The sequence below is a fragment of the Berghia stephanieae genome, chromosome 6, assembly GCF_034508935.2.
Source record: "Berghia stephanieae isolate SIO BIC M18660-M18661 chromosome 6, UCSD_Bste_1.3, whole genome shotgun sequence".
Taxonomy (NCBI): domain Eukaryota; kingdom Metazoa; phylum Mollusca; class Gastropoda; order Nudibranchia; family Aeolidiidae; genus Berghia; species Berghia stephanieae.
Window position 1 is genome coordinate 56521159 of NC_088365.1, and position 23283 is coordinate 56544441.

A 23283-nucleotide genomic window follows, 5' to 3' on the forward strand; every position below is an offset into this window, starting at 1 on the left:
GACCAATGACCTCGAGCACATGGAAAGTTAATATAGATCATGCCCATGCACAGCATAGCACTTGGTTTAGATTTATAAATAGTATGCGCTTGGCTAAGAAGCTCACAACATTGCCATCCGGAAGTATAATGGACCAACACACAAAACTGTGTATAACCATGAACGTTTAGTCTAGTTAATACAGGTTAGTGAGAATTACTCATAAACGCGGATGGTAAAAAACAATAACAAAGACCAGAGTGACGTCAACTTCGAACTATCTATATGTTTAATTATCAAGGGTAATAAATCAAAATTTCATTTTTCAGATAATCTTAACTATAAATTCGCTTTTCGACATCTGGATCAAAGCAACATGATAGACTCATATAGATATAACGAAGTTGACGTCACTCAGGTCTTTGATATTGCTTTTTGCCATCCGCGTTTATGAGTCATTCTCACTATTACTAATCGTATTAACCAGACCATAAACGTTCAAGGTTACACAGAGTTTTGTATGTTGGTCTGTTATACTTCCGTTGTGAGCTTCTTAATTAAGCGCATATTCTATAGATAGAATGAAGTTGACGTCACTCGTGTCTTTGTTATTGTTTTTTGTCATCCGCGTTTATGAGTAATTCTCACAAAACTGTATTAACCAGACTATAAACGTTTAAGGCTACACATAGTTTTGTGTGTTGGTCCGTTATACTTCCGAAAGGCAATGTTGTGAGCTTCTTAGCCAAGTGCATTCTATCTATAAAGTTCTCATAATGGAGTCGAAAATTCGTATCTAGTTCTACGGAATTTTCGTAGACGTAGGCAGGTCTGTTGTTGGTGTTGTGTCCATTTAAAAAAAATCTTCCCGATATTCCGGTTTTTACTGATTCCCCGGGAAATGGATTTCAGGGATTCCCTTATGGGAGCGATCTATATTCATGTTTTCGTCCAACCAGGTTATCAATCACATGATTTGTTGCTGTTCAACGATTGGATATTTCTTAACAAATGTAAACACGCTGCTTTGTTTACAAATTTATAAACATACCCACGTGTCAAGCTGAACCAAACGACCAATCGTGATGTTAGATTTTTATAAAGCTGTGAACACTTTTCACAAAGTAGGTCACTTTGAACACATTTTGGCAATGTGACCAATGACCTTGAGCACATGGAAAGTTAATATAGATAGTATGCGCTTGGATAAGAAGCTCATAACATTGCCATCCGGAAGTATAACGGACCAACACACAAAATTGTGTGTATCCATGAACGTTTAAAGTCGGGTTAATACAGTTCAGTGAGCATTACTCGTAAACGCGGATGGCAAAAAACAATAACAAAGACCAGAGTGACGTCATCTTCGAACTATCTATAGATAGTATGCGCTTGGCTAAGAAGCTCATAACATTGCCATCCGGAAGTATAACGGACCAACGCACAAAAATGTGTGTATCCATGAACGTTTATAGTCGGGTTAATACAGTTCAGTGAGCATTACTCATAAACGCGGATGGCAAAAAACAATAACAAAGACCTGAGTGACGTCATCTTCGAACTATCTATAGATCATGCCCATTGTCTATGTTTTGATCCTACTATTGTATTAGGTACCATGTCTCAATGTCACTACTGACGCTTGCCCCGGGTCTCAGCAGCGAAGTCATCGTTAACATATTTCGCCTGACACTAGAACCCTCTAGGACTGGCAGTTTGACGTCATATTTTAGGTTTGTGTCGCGTCTAGTGAGTTGTCGTTAGTAGAGCTCAAGTCATTTCATTGGTTGAACTATTGAATACAACTGACGATTTGTTTTCTTTTGGATTTCAGTATCAGACATAACGATGGCTACGGTCTCAGCGTAGCCATCGTTATGTTATAGCCTGATACTGAAATCCAAAAGGACTAACAGTTTGACGTCATTGTTTGTTTTTTGCACCGCCTAGTGAGTTGTCGTTAGTAGAACTCATGGAAACAAGTTATTTCATTGGTTGAACTATTGAATACAACTCACGATTTGTTTTCTTTTGTGGCAAAAGACTGGTATTTTGACGTCATTTTTTGGTCAGTGTCAGGCTATAGATAGTTCGAAGATGACGTCACTCAGGTCTTTGTTATTGTTTTTTGCCATCCGCGTTTATGAGTAATGCTCACTGAACTGTATTAACCTGACTATAAACGTTGCTATGAGCTTCTAAGCCAAGCGCATACTATCTATAGACCTGAGTGACGTCTTCTTCGAACTATCTATATTATAGATAGTATGCACTTGGCTAAGAAGTTCACAACATTGCCATCCGGAAGTATAACGGACCAACACACAAAACTATGTGTAACCATGAACGTTTATAGCCTGGATAATATAGTTTAGTGAGAATTGCTCACAAAGGCGGATGGCAAAAAAAAAAAAAAAACAATAACAAAGACCAGAGTGACGTCATCTTCGTTCTATCTATAGACTTACTAAAACTCCCAAATAAATTACGTCTTGGATAAGTTGGCACTGTTTGGGCTTATCATTATTATCACTCACTTCTTTTCTTTTCTTTTCTTTAAAAAATATTTTATTTTATTATTATAATGTTTTATTGTTCCCGTCACACATCACCAGGAAGATTTAAAGCTATGAATAAGGATCTATTTTTTTCTTTTTCAAAAAGTAGGTAACTGAACCTACACACCGTGGAGGAAATAAGATATTTATATTGATGGTCTGCGTTTAGTTTATAGAATTCATAATATCTACCAGCCGGGCATAAGTTAAAGTATCAATACACAAAAATATGTGTAACCTTATACATTTATAAGTTTATACTTGATACCGTTTAGTGTGAACAATTGATAAAAATGGCTGGCTAAAAACAACAAATAGCTGAAAGACCTCAATTTCGTTCTATCTATAGTATTGTGATCACTCTTACAGGTAAATATATATAATCATATATATATATATATATATATATATATATATATATATATATATATATATATATATATATATATATATATATACATATATATATATATATATATATATATATATATATATAGTATGCGCTTGGCTAAGAAGCTCACAACATTGCCATCCGGAAGTATAACGGACCAACACACAAAACTAAGTGTAATATTGGTCGTTTATAGTCTGGTTAATAATACCGTTTAGTGAGAATTACTCACAAACCTGGATGGCAGAAAACAATAACAAAGACCTGAGTGACATCATCTTCATACTATCTATATTGAAGTCACGAGGAATCTATTAATAGTCACAAGGCGCCCTGGAAATACAGGATGAACAAAAAGTCACATTAACATGATAAGGTGGATGACCAAGCACATTTTCTCGTGATGCTATGCGCTAAGGTAAAATGTTCAAAACATCCGACCGGACATAATGTACCAACACACAAAACCGTGTGTTACCTCGAACGTTTATTGGTGATTTGACATCCGCCAGTCACATCAACAAATAAAATGGGAGTGATCTATATTCATGTTTTCGTCCAACCATGTCATCGATCACACGATGTGTTGATGTACAACGATTGGACATTTCTCAATGTATCTAAACACTCTGTTTTGTTTACGAAAGTTGTTAACATACCCATGAGTCATGCTGAGCAAAATGACCAATTGTAACATTGGGTATTTCTCAAACTGTGAACACTTTTCACTATGTAGGTCATTTTGAGCAGACTTTACAATGTGACCAATGACCTCGAGCACATGGAAATGTAATATAGATAGTTCGAAGATGACGTCACATAGGTCTTTGTTATTGTTTTTTGCCATCCCCGTTTATGAGTAATGCTCACTGAACTGTATTAACTTGACTATAAACGTTCATGGTTACACACAGTTTTGTGTGTTGGTCCGTTATACTTCCGGATGGCAATGTTATGAGCTTCGTAGCCAAGCGCATACTATCTATAGATCGTGTCCATTAAGGTCTGATTGATAACATTTAGTGAGAAGTAATCACCAAAAGTGGCTATCTAAAAATAATGACAAGGAGCTAAGTGACATCAGTTTCGTTCCTACTATTTAAGATTGGTGTGGCTCTGTGGTCTTGTGATATGACAATGGTCATCAGACAGACAGACATCTGGTTCGAGACCCGCTGTGTGGGCGGCGCAAAATTGAGTCCTTCTCTCATTTTCTCATCCCACTCGGGTGTAAAATGAGTAGGTACCTAGCCGAAAACAGCATTGTCTCTGACCAAAAGAGGGAAAAAAATTGTGATAGAGCTTATCAGGCGTCATGCTCCATCCTACATTTCAAATTTGATTTGATTTGATAAATAAATTGTCTTCAGCATTTTTCAATCTGATAAATAAAACACATAAAGTAAAACAAGTCCAACATTTATTTTTGACTATATATTAAATTAAACATTTTGCAATAATTTCACTCCGACACTATAGATACCGGTTTGGGACCGTGGATCGTATCTGTTAAATAAGTTTCGAATTTTTTTATGATCATCGCGAATGAAAAAAGGGTCTTCCACTTCAGAGAAGAAAAAAAACAAAACAAATTATAAAAACCTAGAGTATATATTTAGGGCCATATCCACTAAATGTGCTCAACGCGCTTCACAAGGGTTCCCTGACCAACAGCAACTCGTAACATATAGAACGATACACGACGCCTGTTAGGCGATATTAATTTTTTTTAGACAGAGACAACGCCGGTCCTCAATTTTACACCTGAGTACAGTAAGATAATATGAGTAAAGAGACTTTTCCTAGGACTCAACTATGAGCCAAGCTAGTCTCGAACCCAGGACCTTCCTAACCGAAAGCGACTGCCTTACCACAAGACCACATAGCCGCACAAACAATAAAGCAGTAAACAAGAAATATCAAAATAAGTGAGTAAATATGAGAAATAACAACTTGTAAAATATTTTTGATGACCTTTTGAAAGATCGTGTTTTATATAACATCATATTATTATAATAATCACGAGATGTTTGAGTAAGTCCTTGAGATAGTTAATGGGGATCTTTGCACTTTGATCACAGATAATAGATATATGAATACAAATTAATTCTTTATCCTCCGTTATCGCCTACATATAATTATAATAATATAATATAATAATATAATATATAATAATAATAATAATAATAATAATAATAATAATAATAATAATAATAATAATAATAATAAATAATAATAATAATAATAATAATAATAATAATATAATAATAATAATAATAATAATATATAATAATAATAATAATAATAAATAATAATAATAATAATATATAATAATAATTAATAATAATAATAATAATAATAATAATAATAATAATAATAATAATAATAATAATAATAAATAATAATAATAATAATAATAATTAATAATAATAAACTAATGAATAATAATAATAATAATAATAATAATAATAATAATAATATAATAATATAATAATAATAATAATAATAATAATAATAATAATAATAATAATAATAATAATAATAGTAATAATGATGATGATGATGATGATGATGATGATGATGATGATGATGATGATGATGATGATGATGATGATGATGATAATAATGAGGAGGAGGAGCAGGTGGAAGAGGAGGAGGAGAAGGAGGAGAAGGAAAACACTTTATAGTATAGCATTATCACACGAAGCACCACCTTTGTCTATATTTTGATATGATATTCATAAATAAAATGCCCTACTTCATGGATCCTTGGTCTTTGACTGCTTACATAAGTTAACATAGGTCAATCCTTGACCTTACACTATCAGGTGATAAGACGTACATTCATCAACCATTCGTTATCATTAGCAACCATCGGTCATCATCAGTTACAAGATCACATCCGTCTGAACCACATACAGTATGGCCGTACTATGGAAAACCGATATTTGAATATTTTGGCCAGAAAATCGTCCTTCAAATATCGATCGATTTAAACGACTCTCGTCTTGGCAAAAACTGTGTAAGTTAAGAAGGAATTTGAATATGAAGCATTCGGTCCACCACGACATAATTGAGCTTTAATTGAGCTTTCTATATAGTGCAATATCCACTAAATGTGCTCAAAGCGCTTTACAAGGGGCCCCTGACCAACAGCAACAGATAACATGTAGATCGAAACATGACGCCTGTTAGGCGATATTACAATTTTTTTTCTGACAGAGACAACCTTGTCAACGACCAGGTACTCGTTTTTACAGCTGAGGACGGTGAGACAATGTGAGTAAAGAGCCTTTTCCAAGGACCCGACTATGCGCCTAGCGAGGCTCGAACTCGAACCCAGGACCTTCTGATCCGAAAGCGAGTGTCATACCACAAGACCACATAGCCGCACAATACACAATACATAATACCATTTTGAGACGGATGATCGCAATGTTTAACAATGAGTCATTTCAATAAATAGCTACGTGAAGTAAAACTTTCTGGCCAAAATGAAATAATACTGTTTTGTCAGATTACGACAGAGGAGAAATGGCTTAAGTATTTCCAATCTGGCTATTTTTGGCCAGTTACTTCCTTGTGAAAATACCGTATGTCCAAAATTAATGTGGTCATATTATTTTGGAATAATTGTCTTCCTTCTTGGCTATGGTAGAATCAGTTAAGTAAAAAGGGAGAGCTTGCAGTATAATGTTTAATAAGTTATTTGTGTTTGAATGAGTATATTAATATTGAGCAGAAACAATAGAATTTTTTTCCCTAACCAGGATGAAGATTTTCCGTAGATGAACTGGTACAAAAACCCGGAGTATACAGAGAAATGGGAGAAAGAGGAGAAGGAGGAAGAGGTTGAAGAGGAGGAGGAGGAGGAGGAGGAGGAGGAGGAGGAGGAGGAGGAGGAGGAGGAGAAGAAGAAGAAGAAGAAGAAGAAGAAGAAGAAGAAGAAGAAGAAGAAGAAGAAGAAGAAGAAGAAGAAGAAGAAGAAGAAGAAGAAGAAGAAGAAGAAGAAGAAGAAGAAAGAAGAACAAGAAGATCGAAAAAGAAGAAAAGTAGAGGAGGAGGAGGGTGAGGAAGAGGATGAGAAGATGGAGAAGAATGACATTGAGCAGTAGGAGGAAGAGAAAGAGGAGGACGGGAATTCGGATGAAAGGGGGGGGGGGTCACAATTAAAGGGGGAATATAATTAAAACTTTATATATTTAGAAATAGGTATATTGTTTCCATGTTTAATTTTTACTACCTCTGTTTATAACGTAATTCATTATCTATAAAGCGCTTTGAGATGCAAGCATAGAAAGCGCTCAACAATGTGTCGTTTATTATTATTATTATTATTATTATTATTATTATTATTATTATTATTATTATTATTATTATTATTATTATTATTGTTATTATTATTATTATTATTATTATTATTATTATTATTATTATTATTATTATTATTATCATTATTATCATTATTATCATTATTATTATTATTATTATTATTATTATTATCATTATTATTATTATCATGATTATTATTATTATTATTATTATTATTATTATTATTATTATTATTATTATTATTATTATTATTATTATTATCATTATTATTATTATTATTATCATTATCATTATTATTATTATTATTATTATTATTATTATTATTATTATTATTATTATTACTGGCGTGTTTAATGCCAAATTCTTAAAACTTATAGTTTTTGGTAGCCGTCTGCATGCAAAAATCGGGTCCGCATCTTGGATATTGAGCTCTATTTTTTTCCTTCGGGTATGGCAATTTTGCATATTTTTTAAAAAGTACTTAATCTCATCTAATTCATTGACAAATTAACACTAATTTCACAAAATATAGAAATTTTCACCATTGAACTGACAAGACGATGTGATTTTAAAAAAAAATCGGAGACACTAGACCTACACACAACAGCGAGATAAGAAAATTAGGATTGATTTCAGTGTTTATGCGCATTTCAGCAGAAAAGTGATGCTTTGAAAAGTTTAGCATTTTTCAGGCCATTTAGCATTTTCCTGTGAGCTGTTTAGCATTTTTTTTCTGTGAACTATTTGGTGGGTTTTTTTTTTTTTTTTTGTTTTTTTTTTTTTTGTTTTTTTTTTTTTTGCAAAAATAATCTCGCAACCCTGTTGAAGATCTTGTGGTTTCAGAGGAATTGTTCCAAGTTCCGTGAATATTGAGCGGATGTTAAAAAACCAAAACAAACACACACACACACACACACACACACACACACACATATATATATATATATATATATATATATATATATATATATATATATATATATATATTAATATTTTGTTTTTAAAGGATCTCATGATGATGCAAACTTTGACAACATGTTGTTTCACTGCCAAATCTTTTAAATAGGCAGTGTTTTTTTAACAATGAAAACACGGAACTAGTAACGCACTCCAAAGCCTTGATGAGAAAGTAGCGTTAGGGCAAGGGAAGAAGAAGTAGGAGAAGAAGAAGAAGAAGAAGAAGGAGGAGGAGGAGGAGGAGGAGGAGGAGGAGGAGAGGAGGCGAAGAAAGAGAAGAAGAAGAAGAAGAAGAAGAAGAAGAAGAAGAAGAAGAAGAAGAAGAAGAAGAAGAAGAAGAAGAAGAAGAAGAAGAAGAAGAAGAAGGAGGGGGAGGAGGAGGAGGAGGAAGAAGAAGAAGAAGAAGAAGAAGAAGAAGAAGAAGAAGAAGAAGAAGAAGAAGAAGAAGAAGAAGAAGAAGAAGAAGAAGAAGACTTGGTACGGACGGACAGAATCACATCATTCGAATAAGACTTTGCTTTGGAACTGCATTGGCGGTCGCAAACCAATAATCGGGTGGTGGTTTGTGGAGGTGAAGTATCGCTGGTTCAATCCAAGATTATCAATATAGAGTCGATACCCTGGTTTGGTCGTCGCCATTGTTTTGTGTTAAGGAGATTTGCTTGAATTTGACATGGCTTATATTATTGTTCGGAGAAGGTGAGGGTAGGATATTTGTATATAAATATAAAAACGCTGAGCCCCGGTCTTCGAACAAATATTGATCTAGATAGATGATAAAATGAAACGCTCCAAATTCGTAGAATATCATGAATCAAAACCGCGTTGTCATCAAATCTTATCCAATGGTAACTTAATAAAGCCTGACGCTAAGGCCTACTGGGACTAATATTTTGACGTTATATTTTGGTTTGTGTTCAGCGACTAGTGAGTTGTCGTTAGTGGTGTTCAAGGAAACAACTGATCCCATTGGTTGAACTTTTGAATTCAACTCACGATTCGTTTTCTTTTGAGGCCAAAGACTTGTCTTTTTGCAATGTCAGGCTATGAGTTTACGAAGGCTACGATCAAATCAACCAAATGGCCCCAAAGATGAAAGGAGACACGTAGCTATTAGTCGGTATCGTCAACATTTTGTGAGCTGAAACGATTCGTTACATCAAACTGGCCAAAAGTAAATTACAGGTTTTTGACGAAATGTTTGGTAAACCTTGATCAAGAAACTTTATCTAACAGGGGATTGATTGTGTTGATAACAGAAGGACTATTATAATGAAATTACCGCGGGATTCCAAGTTGTATTCGAATGTATGAATATATGAATGTATGAATATTTCTACCATAAACAGATCTTATTGAACCAAAAAGAAAGTCTCTGTTTGGAAATAAGATGTTTCTTGTAAAACAAACGTTAAACTTGAATATCATGGATCCTAATTACACACTTTTATATACAGAAATGTCTTGGAAAATATGGTTGCTATCTCTTCAGTGGTTTGAGAGCCTAATCAAAAATGCGATTTCAATGTCGTAATGTGTCCAATGTTATTATTAGAGAGCAGTGGGGGCTGCATGAAGCCTGGGATCGTGAAAATATTAACGAAAGAATGAAAATGGAGAGGCTTCTGATGGGAAAAATATATCCGAATTTTATTATTACTAGTAAAAAGCCCGCAATTTCTCGGGGAAAGAACTATTTTCATTCGATGTTGTACCCACCATCATTTAATGAGGGCAGATTGGTAAACAACTTTGTCTGTGTAACTTGGTACATCCTCTGTTGATTTTTCTGTGTGGCCCAACATGAAGTGTTAGCCACTGTAGCAGTTGACTGTTGCGGGTTCTTGATTTTTGAATCCATTTTACGTAAGCTTACCCGCCCCTTCCCTCTCTTTTTTGTTCTCTTCTCTAAGAGAAGTCATTTTTGTTTTATTTTAGAATGAATGAGTTTGTTTTTATCCACATGTGAGAAAACTTGGATTTTTCCAAGAAACGAAAATTTCCACAGAGTTTATTACTCACATTGCTTTTTGGTTGCAATGAACCGATAAGCTTTTTCTGAGAAATCCTACCTCTCGACAGCTTGCAATATTGAAAAAAAAAGTGCAATGATAGGGGGGTGGAGGGAGATCAAGGCAACCTAACCCTGCCCGTGTCACGGTCAAAAACAATGAGTGGCCGGTCACAAGAACCTTGTAAGAATGCCACGTCAATATCAGAGACCACCAAGAAGTTATAAATCGTTATAGTTAGTTGTTGCCGAGTTTAGAGTTGTCAGATAGTCTTTTTTATGGCTTCGTAGTTTTTGGTTACAAAACGGTGAGTTCTGTATAAGATAAGAATATAGCAGCCTATTTTCAATTTTTCCACACTTGACTTCAAGGAGAAATACAAAGCTGTAAGTTTCTTTTATTATTTCGACCATTGTTTACTGCTTTAACTACAAGAACCAATGTTTAAAAAATCTAGCACTCCTTCATCAACAAGCACAATCAACTGGTATAATCCACATTCCCCCGCCCTCAGTAGCCAAATTGTGACCCATCGTCTCAAAACGGTTTTATGTCGGAACGAACCAGATGCGTAAAAGCCGAATTAAATGTTAAACTGGTCAAAAATATAAATTGTTGGCATTAGCACCCTAAAATATGGTATCTATTCTCCTCAATAAAGCATACAAACTCAACACAAGTCTGATATTTCTGGCTATAAACATCTTAACCAAGCCGAGTTAATATCGTTTTGAGGCGAAGAGTCACATATTATTAATGGTGGCTTGAAACGAACGACAAGAGATGAAGTGAGTAGGAAAGTGCCAGAAGACAATAGAGAATAACAATTTTCGCGGCGGTGATGGGGGTTTGAACCCGCGACCTTACTGGTACGACAACTCCACCTGGCCGGGGAGAGCGTGACTCTACCGTATGAAACGAACGGCCGCGTATGGCCTCCGAAATTCGTTTGCATTTTGTCCCTGCATTTGTAAACACAATTAAATTAAACGGACGGTGATGTTATCAAGCAGTGGATAGGCGATCAATTAAAAAATGCCTCTTTTCGTAAGTCGACGCCATTTTATTCTTTAAAAAAAGTTTTGCTTGAATCTGAACTTATTTCTATCATTCTCGATTTACTGAGGGTAGGTAATGATAGAGTTTTTAGAATAAAATTTTAAGACGAGTTTACTTCCTTTTTCAAGCCGTTTTCTCCGTCAGACTAACAATAATACATGATATACGCAGAGCTATAGATAGTATGCGCTGGGCTAAGAAGCTCATAACATTGCCATCCGGAAGTATAACCAAAGAGCGTGTAGGTAACGATTGTTATGTTACCAAGAGCTCTCAATTCCCGCTTTTGGTGAAGCCAAGCATCTTCCGTCTTCTACTCGTATTTTCTTCATTGTATCAGTAAGCCTAGCGCGCATGATACACGCGGAGCACACCCACCTCGCTGTCTCGCCTGGCACGCGACAATAGCAGCATTGCGGTTAAGAGAAGTGAGAGCTCTTGGTAACTACGTTACCCTACACACATTTTGGTATAACGGACCAACACACATAACTGTGTATATGTGTGTGTGCGTGTGTGCGTGTGTGTGTGTGTGTGTGTGTGTGTGTGTGGGTGTTTGTGTTTCTTTATAAGACAGAAAAATTAACAGAAATGTTTTAACAATTTTCTACAAAATAACATTAGTTCCTTGCACTAACATTCTTACAATAATATACGTCACCACCTGTAGCCAGGTACTCATTTACACCGTGATTGAGTCAGATAACGTGTGTAAAGTCCCTTAATCAAGGAAGGACACAACTTCGGGACCAGAATTTTTCACGATCAGTCACCCATCTGGCCACTCACAGATCACGTCTAACAAAATAGCGTGACTTTTATGACCAGACGAGACACCTCGTCACCGCTAAGTCACAGTGCCCTATCGCATCTGTGGCCACACAAGTAGAATTCCGGTTAGCATCGATAGGCTTCAACAGTCGTTACGTCACTTACCTCATAATGACGCATATTAACTTAGTAACTGGTTGTAAACTATCGGAACAATGGCGGACACCCTTATGAAATACTTCTCCGACGAGCATAAACGTGTATCCAGAGGAGAAAAACATTATAAATCGGATCATGTTTTGACTTTTAAACATTCTGATCATATGACATGTGAAAAAGTTCTAGCCAGCATGAAGAATAAAAAGTACCGATTTTCTTTGTTTAGAACCACGCTGCTCGCCGTTGCTGGGCGACGTGACATCAGACTATTGAATCCAATTCCCTTTTGCATGCAGATTAGATTTAGCCGGTTAGTCCAGTTCGGAAATATCCAGGCATTCCGTGGTTTCTGTGAGTGCGTTCCTCGGGAACCAATGATAACCAGAGATGCTAAGGAAATGATGGTTTTATGACCCATTATGCGATGTTAAACGTGGTTAATGGCCGGATGGATGACAGTGGTCGTGGGAAATTCTAGTAGACACTTAATACGCATTACTCCATTCGACTCAAGTATGAATGAGTACCTGGCTTTAGGCAGTGACTGATATTATGTGAGTGTTAATACCAAAAAAAAAAAAGGCCACTCACAGATCAAGTCTAATATATTGCGTGACTTTTATGACCAGACGAGACACCTCGTCACCGCGAAGTCATCGTGCCATATCGCATAATCTGCGGCCTCACAAGTAGAATTCCCGTTAGCATCAATTCCCTTTTGCATGCAGAATCGATTTAGCCGGTTAGTCCAGTTCGGAAATATCCAAAAGCATTCCGTGGTTTCTGTGAGTGCGTTCCTCGGGAACCAATGGCAACCAGACAGAGATGCTAAGGAAAATGGTGGTTTTATGTACGACGCACTATGCGATGTTAAACGTGGGAAAGATGTGCAGGGGGAGAGGAGGGGGGAGGAGGTGGGGGGGGGGGGGGGGGGGGGGGGGGAGAAAAGCCCCTTTGTTTCAAATCAAATCAACCCCCAGCAATTATTTAACCCCGTCCCCGCCCCCGCCCCCGCCCGCGCCCCCACCCCGCCCACGTCGGATGGATGACTGTGATCGTGGGAAATTCTGGTCGGACGGGACGATGTGTCATACACATTACTCCATTCGACTCAGGAATGAATGAGTACCTGGCTATAGACAGTGGCCGATATTATGTGAGTGTTAATACAAAAAAGGACGCATAACAGGCGACTGGTACTGTATGGAATGGAATATTGAGTATGGTAACTCCGTGGAAATACGGTATATAAATGTTCCTACAGCAACACTTAACACGAAGGACAAGACATGACATGACGCCTGTTAGGCGATATTGATTATTTTTTTCTGATATGGACAACGCTGTTAAAGGTCAGTTAGGTACTCATTTTTAAAATAAGTACGATGGGAGAATGTGAGTAAAGAGTCTTTTCCAAGGACTCAGCTATGTCCTCAGAGCAGCGGCGTGGCGTATTGACGGCATATGGTGGTGCCATGATTAGAAGAAGAAAAAAAATTCTGAAACAGTGAACAAGATTAAGAGGAGAGAGCACATGTTAAAAACTCTCTTTTTTGGAAGTGTGGGGGGAGGGTCGATGATTTCTACGAGTGTACAAAACTCACAAAAACAAATAATTCATGAAAACAACAAGCCACAACACTGAGATACAAGTCCCGTGTGAAAAGGTCTTTGTAATTATTCTTTGTCAACCACTTAAAGGATTGGATTTGGTAGATAATGCAATCAATATGTGATAAATGTAAATCAAAAGAGAAAAAAACCTATGACAGAAATTACTTACTTTTAGTACTTGTAAAGAAAATCTGCACGGCGATGTTTCATCTCTGCAAATCTTTTTATAATTTGTTTATTGAAATCTGGAATGGCATTTGGCATCTATTTCAGCTTTGTGAATTGACAGAATCATTAACGACTTTAACCGCTCCTGTTTCATTGAATTTCGCAAGAAATTTTTCACTCTTTTAAGGGTGCTAAAACAACGTTTAGGAGGTCAAGAAATACGATGGAAGTGGTTAAGGTCACTATAGCCTATAGATGTCCATGATTTGTCAGTGTTTGTTGTATCTGTAAAAAGTAGACAATAAAAACAAAAGAAAGGTGTTTTTTTTTCTAAACTAACTGTGAGCCATTCATGCCTGTCATACCATGTCACTGAAAAAGAGCGTTTTCGAGATTTCCACATCTGTGTTAATTCAAAATCAGTTGGTTGGTGAGGAACTAGTCTTTTTATTTCTAATTTGTCATCTAGTGTCGATCTCCCAAACGGTCAGTGAAGTAAAGAGTCAACTTGATTCATTGCAATTCATTGTTTAACAAAACAAAACTTCAAAGTATATCTCAAATAATGGAAATCAGTGGAATATGATTAATGATTGCACAAATAAAAGGTAGATTCAGATCTTAAAGCATCACAAAGAAAAAATCACTCCACTTAAGTACTTAAGAAATCAAAAAACACACCAGGGTATAACTGTTGACAATCTTCGCTTTCTTTCTCTGACTGCTACAAATACACACGCACAAGCACACACACACACACACACACACACACACACACACACACACAAATAAACACTCATACACACGTAACCATCAACTCGGCACTACAAGCAAGAAAAATGTTAGTAATTTCGTCCCCAATACTTCGTGTTGCAAAGAATTACTTTATTCAATAATCGTGAAAAAGAGGTGGGGGGAGGGGGATTTTGATATGTCATATTTTTAAGTTTTATGTTGTTTTCCTTTGCTGCTCAGAAATAAACTTAACAATGATCAGTGTTTTTGACAGTTAATGTAATATTTTGGATGGTCGAAGTTACCCTAATTATGACGTCCAACGGTGGAGCTCTCAGATCCTGGCACAAGTCGAGGGTTTTTCCGCTATTTGAAGATAGTATAATTCGTCCCAGTTTCTCGCTCAATCAGCTGTAGCGATACTAATGGATAGAGCATTAACTGGAGCTCGGATTGCTTTGCACCACGGTGTTTATTCAGTCGCGAATTCGCGCAGTGATGTCACCAACACACGAGTCGGCGCAGTGCGTGATTCGGAATCTTGAATAGAGTGGAGACTAAAAAGGCAGTATGTTGTTGGGGAGTTGGCGAAAGACAGTGGAGTTAAAATTTCTCAGTTTTATTTTTAATTAAAAAATTATGCCGTTAATGATTTTTAAAAGATTGGTGTGGTGCCTGGCACCATTCGATCCAATGGCCCCACGCCACTGCCTCAGAGTGGCACTCGAACCTTGGATGTTTCGGTCCGAAGGCAGCAGCCTCTTATGGTTCTCACACTACCCAATCAGCAAAGTCCGGTCCGCACTCGTGCACCGTCGCGAACCCGCCCGGTAGCATCGTCACAACACACTGTTCAACTAGATACTCTGTCGTTTCGGGTTCTTGCCCACATCGGGTACATGTTTGACAGGTGGAAAGTCCCCGCTGATGAAGCGCACTTGCTGTTAGGCAGCTCCTCGACCGAAGCCGATTCGCAGCCACCCAGTGTCTCCTCTTACTGGTATCAAAGCCTGGCAACGTCTCACCAAGCTTAGAGGAGTGTACGTCCGAAGGCGAGTATCAGACCACAAGACCACATAGCAGCACTTCTAGCCCAGCTTTAGGCACTCACTATTCAAATTCATGAGTTAAGGTGAAAACTTTACGGACATATTCTGCGTCCCAAACCTGAAATTCCAGACAATAGATAGTATGCGATTGGCTAAGAAGCTCACAACATTGCCATCCGGAAATATAACGGACCAACACACAAAACTATAAGTAACCATGAACTTTTATTGTCAGGTTAATACAGTTTAGTGAGAATTACTCATAAACGCGGATGACAAAAAAAAAAAAACAATAACAAAGACCAGAGTGACGTCATCTTCGTTTTATCTATAAAGCAATGATCCATTATTTCTCTGGCCAAATCAAACTAACCAGGGGCCAACAACAAGAAAAACAACAACAACAACAACAACGACATTACAACTAACTCTCGATAGCGATTTGAAACAACTCAAAATGACGAAACAAGGAGATTTTTAGCATGACTAATTGGCAGAACTATCAAACACCAGAAAAAAAAGGCATAAGATAAGACAAAGAATCTTCATTGCAAGAATAAGACGAACGACCGAAGCTGCGAACTCAGTTGACATCGAGAGCGGAGGGTTTTTTTTTTTAAACACGACAAATTAAATATCTAGTGATATTGTTGACAAATGATGCTTACTTACATGGGACAGCGTGGCTCAGCGGTATGGTCTTTGCTTCGTACCCGATAGGTGCCGAGTTCGACTACCCGCCCCGTTGTGGGCCTTGAACAAGTCATCTAGCCTTGGCTCACTTTGCGGCGCTGCACTGCGGCTGACGTCTGGGCTATTCCAGTCTTCGTGTGGAATATATCCTTTTAAAAAATGTCCCTAATGGGTGAATAAAGGGAATTTATTATTATATTAAAATTATCAGTGAAGAAAATATGATACATCTCTTATGAGAAATATTTATTAAAAAGTCATGTTTTAGATTTGTTTTGTTTTGATTTGTTGTTGTAATTTTGGGTTTTTTTTTGTTTGTTATTGTTCATTTATTTTTTTTTTAATTGATTGTCAAGTCTACTTAAAGATCGTAAAAATCCATAGGGATAGTCCTATTTTTCAGAAAAGTCGATCACCTAAACGTCTCAGATTGGTTTCTGGGAATCTGTAGAAGCTAGTTATTTTTAGATCTTTGGATGGGAACAGAGGAGATGCACGAAGGAAGGAAGTCATTAAAAATATGTTAAAATGTTATGCATATTGTTTCAAACAATGTATCTAGTATCTCCAATCTTTTTACTATTTAATTTTTTTTTTAAAACAACAACTTGAATTTAGTTATAATATACTTTTGCTTTGTACGTCGGAAATTCCCGTGTGTTTTTTATCTTTTCTTACTCTTTAGCTCTGTTTTCTTTTCTTTTTCTTTTTTCTTTTGTAGTCCTTCAGAACCATTCGGCCCAATGAGCCGGAGTTTATCCCTGCTTCTATTGCTTGAAACGGACAATAGCAATTGCTTGTTATCCTTTGGATAGGACGCGAGTCTATCGCAAAGTGCTTTCCGCCAAATCAATCAGACTCAGCTACCCATTCACTGCTGGGTGAACAAGGGAGGGGGGTGGGGGGCGGAGAGGGGGGCAGAAAAAAATCTTGACTGCACCCTATTGACTTATTTAGACAACTCTAGCTTTTGGTAAATAAATAAGACGTATCTCAAAATGTACGACATTCATCACACTAATCGATGGGCGCAATGCACGGATTAATTAAACAACTTTTACCGAAATCTAGTCCCGCAAAGCACAGACTTCGGCTGCAAACTGAGTGCATTCATTTTCCTCTCCGGTCCGTCTTGCCCTCCATTTGACATTAATTTCCTCTCAGTCGGTCTCTTGTTTTATCATAGCAAAATGAGTGCAACTCACTCGTTTTTTAGTTGCCGATCCGAAAAGAAACCGGACGCGAACGTTTTATCTCGAAATGAAAATGTCTTTCAGTTTTTTACCAACAAAGTGAAACAACACCCAGATTTTCTTTGTTATTGTTTTTATAATGGACGATTAGTTTTCACTAAATAAATTTTGAATAGTAATAATATATACGTTTTAGGTTACCCGTAGTTTTGTCTGAATATCATATATAAACGTTTTAGATTACACATAGTTTTGTTTGCTGGTATGCCTCTTGTGTTTGTTGTGAGTAAATTACATTAATGTATAGATAGAATGCGCTTGGCCAAGGAGTTCACAACATTGCCATCCGGAAGTATAACGGACCAACACACAAACTCTGTGTAACCATGAACTTTTATAGTCTGGTTAATACAGTTTAGTGAGAACAACTCACAAACGCGGATGGCAAAACAATAATAAAGGCCTGAGTGACGTCATCTTCGAACTATCTATAGCGTCTATGACAAACTGGTTATTCATGAACAGAAGACGATAATGAATGCACTCAGTTTACATCCTTAACACGTGTAATATGCCGGAATGATATAATAATATAATCTAGATGTGTTGTGGCCTGATAAAGGTGCCACATTGTAAAAAAAAAATTGATTCCCTTAGGTCGGGCTTGTGCAAATCCACAGCACAATACGCTTCAACAGTCGCAACGTCACTTCCCTCGTAATGACGCATGGTAACTTAGTAACTGGCTCTAAACTATGGGAAAAATGGCGGACGCATAAAAGCGTATCCAGATGGGAAAAAAACACAATTAATCTGATCATGTTTTGACTTTTACACATTCTGATCACAAGACATATGAAAAGTTCTAGCCAGCATGAAGAATAAAAAGTAACGATTTTCTTTGTTTAGAACCACGATGGCCGCCGTTGCTGGGTGACGTGACATCAGACCATTGAATCCAATTCTTCTTAAGAAATATCCAATTTAAATGTTCAAATAATCTGATTTAAAAAAAATAAAAACTTGAGCATTTAGATTCTATATAGCGCAATATCCACTACACGTGCTCAAAGCGCTCCACAAGGGATCCCCAGCCAACAGCAACAATTAACATGTAGGACGAGGCATGACGCCTGTTAGGCGATATTACAAAAATACACATTTCCGACAGAGACAATACTGTTAACGGCCAGGTACTCTTTATCCACCTGGGTACGATGAGAGAATTGAGTAAAGAGCCTTTTCCAAGGACTCAAATATTTGCTGCTGAGAGCGGGACTCAAACTTAGGACCTCCTAATCCGGAGGCGCGTGTCCTACCACTAGACTAAAGAGCCGTAATTAAAGACAAAATTAAATGCATATTTCGGTATCAACATCGTAGTTTTTAAAAAAAAAAAGATTTCATTTTAAATCTCTCTCTCTCTCTCTCTCTCTCTCTCTCTCTCTCTCTCTCTCTCTCTCTCTCTCTCTCTCTCTCTCTCTTTCATCTCAAAAATAGTCAGTGCGACATCTAATACTTTTGATCAGACCATCACCCATATGTGACAATCATTTCAAAATGATAATAATAAATAGCACTTATCATAGTCTAAACAGGCACCAAGCGAGTTGCATTGACATCAATACGATTCAATAGTCTGATGTCACGCCGCCTGGCAACGGCGGCCATCTTGGTTCTAAACAAAGAAAATCATTACGTTTTATTTTTCATGCTGGCTAGAACTTTTCATATGCCTTGTGATCAGAATGTGTAAAAGTCAAAACATGATCAAATGTATGTGTTTTTTTCCCTCTGGATACGCTTTATGCTCGCCGGAGAAATATTTCATACGGGCGTCCGCCATTGTTCCGATAGTTTATAGCCAGTGTTACTAAGTTACCATACGTCATTAGGAAGGAAGTGACGTTACGACTATTGAATCCAATTGAAATAAACACAAATACACACGGTATGAAGTCTATCCATAAAGACCATTTTCGGGATTATTTTTCTTAAATATCCTATCTATCTACATACTGAACACAAACATTGAATTATTACACTCAAATTCAGAAGCAATAAATATATAGGTAGCTTTACAAAACAGCATTAAGGTTCTCATGGATATAGATAGAACGAAATTGACGCCACTCAGGTTTTTGTTATTGTTTTTTGCCATCCATATTTATGAATAATTCTCACTAAACTGTATTAACCAGACTGCAAACTAGTGCGGAGCGGTCCTTGGCAAGCTTAAGGACCACGGTCCTACGGTCCTTGGGAAATGAAGACCGCAAGGACCGCAGACCGGTCCGTTCATTCTTGAACCGTTAAAGACCGCTACACGATGAAAACCGTGGCCTACAGGAGTAAAACACACGGAGTAGTCACACTCATTTCAAATTGTAACCTAATTAGAGAAGAGGGGTGATGCCTTCTTTATTTGCTCACCGTACTTCATTGTTACTTCGATAATTTAATAAAATTTGAAATTTATCCCCATTAACGGAGATAATGGCATCGCCCAAGGCGTTGATCGAGTTGTTCGTGGCGTTGATACACACACGCAACTCCTACCCCCCCCCCCCCCCCCCCCCCCCCCCCACACACACATTAGAGGGCAGCGAGCATTGAAGAGTAAGAGAGAGACGTGAAGTTATAATAAGAGGGGGTGGATGAGGTGATAAGAGGGGTCGATGGTGACTTTTCGCCAGATCTAACAAACTCAGCTACCCATTCATTGCTGAGTAGACAGGGATTCAGAAAAAAATCGACTGCACCCGGGATCGATCTCTGGCCCTTTGCGTATAAAGAGAGTGCTCTATCAACTGAGCTATCGGGGTCCCCAAATATTCTATTGGACCTTTTAAAAATACAGACGTTATAACTGGTTTTTTTGGACGGAAGAAACTAATGAAACTCATATTACTTGATTAGTTAAAACACCAAACGAAATTTTAATATTATTGTATTATTTTAAATGACAACAATGCGATAGAAAGGAGTGGCGACAAGAGATGGACAAAAGAAAACAAAAAATCAGACTTGCAACTTGCTAGGTTCGACACACACACACACACACACACACACACACACACACACACACACACACACACATCTTTAGTAGTCACATACATTTCAAACAATAACCCATTAGAGAAGAGGGGTCATGCCTTCATCATAGATCATTGTCATTGCGATCATTATGGTGTAGTAAATTTTGAAATTTACCCCGTATAATGGAATCGTCCAAGGCGTGCGCCTCCTGTTCCCCCCATCTCACACACGAAAGGGCGGTTTGCGGAGTGGAGGGAGGTGGTCGTCTGCCTCTATGGTCGTCTGTGTCGTTTAGTGTATGGCAAAGGGGGGTGGGTGCGATTAATTAAGTGGGATGGGTGGTGATTGGTGGAAGATAGACAAAGGACCGAGGCAACGAATCGCTGGGGAAGTAGTATGGCGCGAGACCGTTGAAAGGTGATAAGAAGTGAGGACCGCCGGCGGTCTTCCTCTTTGGGACTGGACCACGGTTCACAGCTAAAAGACCGTGGGACCGGTCCTCGGTCCGGTCCTCAGCGCGGCACTACTGCAAACGTTCAAGGTTACACATAGATTTCTGTGTTGGTCCGATATATTTTTCCGGATTACAATGTTGTGAGTTTCTTAGCCAAGCGCACAGCATCTATAACCAAGATTTGTTTTTCCCACTCTTGTGGTATACAAAACCAATCTGATAATAAAAAAAAATTATGAATGGAATCGTAACGAATGTGACGATTTTCCTGTAAGGAGAGGCTGATGTCGGCAATGATATTGACAACATTTAAATCTACAGACAAAATGGGGGTGTTCTTGTGCTGAATAAAGACAGTTTTATTACATGAGTAATCTAATATTTCATATATTATGTTGTAAAACACTCACCTTCGGATCGACGGTACAGGGTTCGAATCCCGTTTTGAGCGGCGCATAGTTGAGTCCTTGGAAAAGGCTCTTTATTCACATTCCCTCACCGTACTCATGTGTAAAATGAATACTTGGCCGTTAAAAATGTACTATCGTCCTACATGTTTAAATATTGCTGTTGGCTAGAGATCCCTTGTAACGCGCTTTGAGCACGTTAGTGGATTATTGCGCTATATAAATGTTCTATTTTTTTCACTCACATGTTTCTCATCAGTTAAACTTCAGATTTTGGCATCCTCTCCATTCCGACATTATACCCGCTTGACACGATGGAACACATCTGAAACAAAACATGTGTTGTGTGTAAAAATATAATATCTATTCTTCTTCCTTACCTACTTGATAATAATAGAGAATTATTGACGCCGTTGCTCGTTCAAATAGGTTAGTTCTTGAACCGCGAGTGTGATGGTCAAACAATGCAACAAAATGAACCAGCGACAGAAATGCGTCCATGTTATAACACATTTGGGGAAATAACCAATGTTGGAACTACGATTTTTCTTGGAAATTTAGTATTAGTATAACCCTTGAACTATTCTTATTCCAAGGTATAACCGAACTGAAACCATACCCATTGTCAGTCAGAGCCAAAAATACCATAGGGTAGTTTTGTTATAAATAGTGCTAATGTATGCATGTATTTTTTTTTTCAAAATGGCGGCGCTGAATAGCGACGCACAGTTACACCTATGTGATGAATTCTTTTGATATTTATTTGTTTCATGACAACATTTCACTCATTTACGTATTAAACGTTGTATGATTGTTCGTATTAATGAATGGTATGTACTTCAAACTTTAACGTTTAGAGTTCTGCTTCAAATCCTCGGAAAAATCGTTCGTATCAATGTTTTTGTCTCAAGGAAATCGAAATGGCGGCGGCCTTGTTTACTTCCGACACAAAAGTGCACCACTAATTTCATCTTATTTCGCGATTTGTTGATTGAAGACCTATCCTTCGCTTAATATTATATAAAGCGTTGTATGATGATTTAGAATTACAAAGAGGCATCAAAAATAATAAACCATCCTGTTGATGAAGTAGAAAGAATTCATGGAAAAGCAATAGAAAGGAAAGCATTCTCAATTACCAACAATAAAAAAACATATTTTATACTATGAATTTGATCTTTTGCCATCTGGGAGAAGTTTTTGTCAGATTAAATGTGGAACTAACAAGTATAAATCAACGTTCGTTCCATCAGCAATAAAAATGTTGAATATTTCATATGGTACAGCAAAACCAAGGATTGATGCGTTGACTGATTGACTGATTAATTTGTTTAATGTTAGGCTAGATGAAGTGACCAATTGATAATGATGATAATATTTGGTGTTGAATTGCCAAGAATGTAACGAATTGAAAATGAAATGAAAATGTTAATGTTGTGTATGTCACATGCGTGAAAGAAAGAGAGGAAGAGAGAGAGAGGGAGAGAGAGAGAGAGAGAGAGAGAGAGAGAGAGAGAGAGAGAGAGAGAGAGAGAGAGAGAGAGAGAGAGAGAGAGAGAGAGGAGTGAGGTGTCTGTTCAATGTTATAGTTATCATATAACGTTATGACAAGTGTAACTAAATGACAAATTGCCATATTTATGGACAATAAAGATCTATTATTATTATTATTATTATTATACCAAGTACTGTAAGCTTGTTAAAAGTCAAGAC

General features: G+C 37.2%; 1 protein-coding gene across 1 annotated transcript in view; it reads right to left on the reverse strand.

Annotated features, from left to right (window-relative positions):
- Window positions 1-21895, reverse strand: part of LOC144975312 (serine/threonine-protein kinase TBK1-like) — a 66902-nt gene extending 45007 nt beyond the window's left edge. Inside the window, exons 1-2 of the mRNA XM_078919270.1 lie at window positions 21816-21895; window positions 16457-16642 (exon numbers count right to left, since the gene is read on the reverse strand). The gene's annotated coding sequence lies outside the window, so the exon portion shown is untranslated. The remainder of the gene's footprint in view (window positions 1-16456; window positions 16643-21815) is intronic.
- Window positions 21896-23283: the final 1388 nt, after the last annotated feature.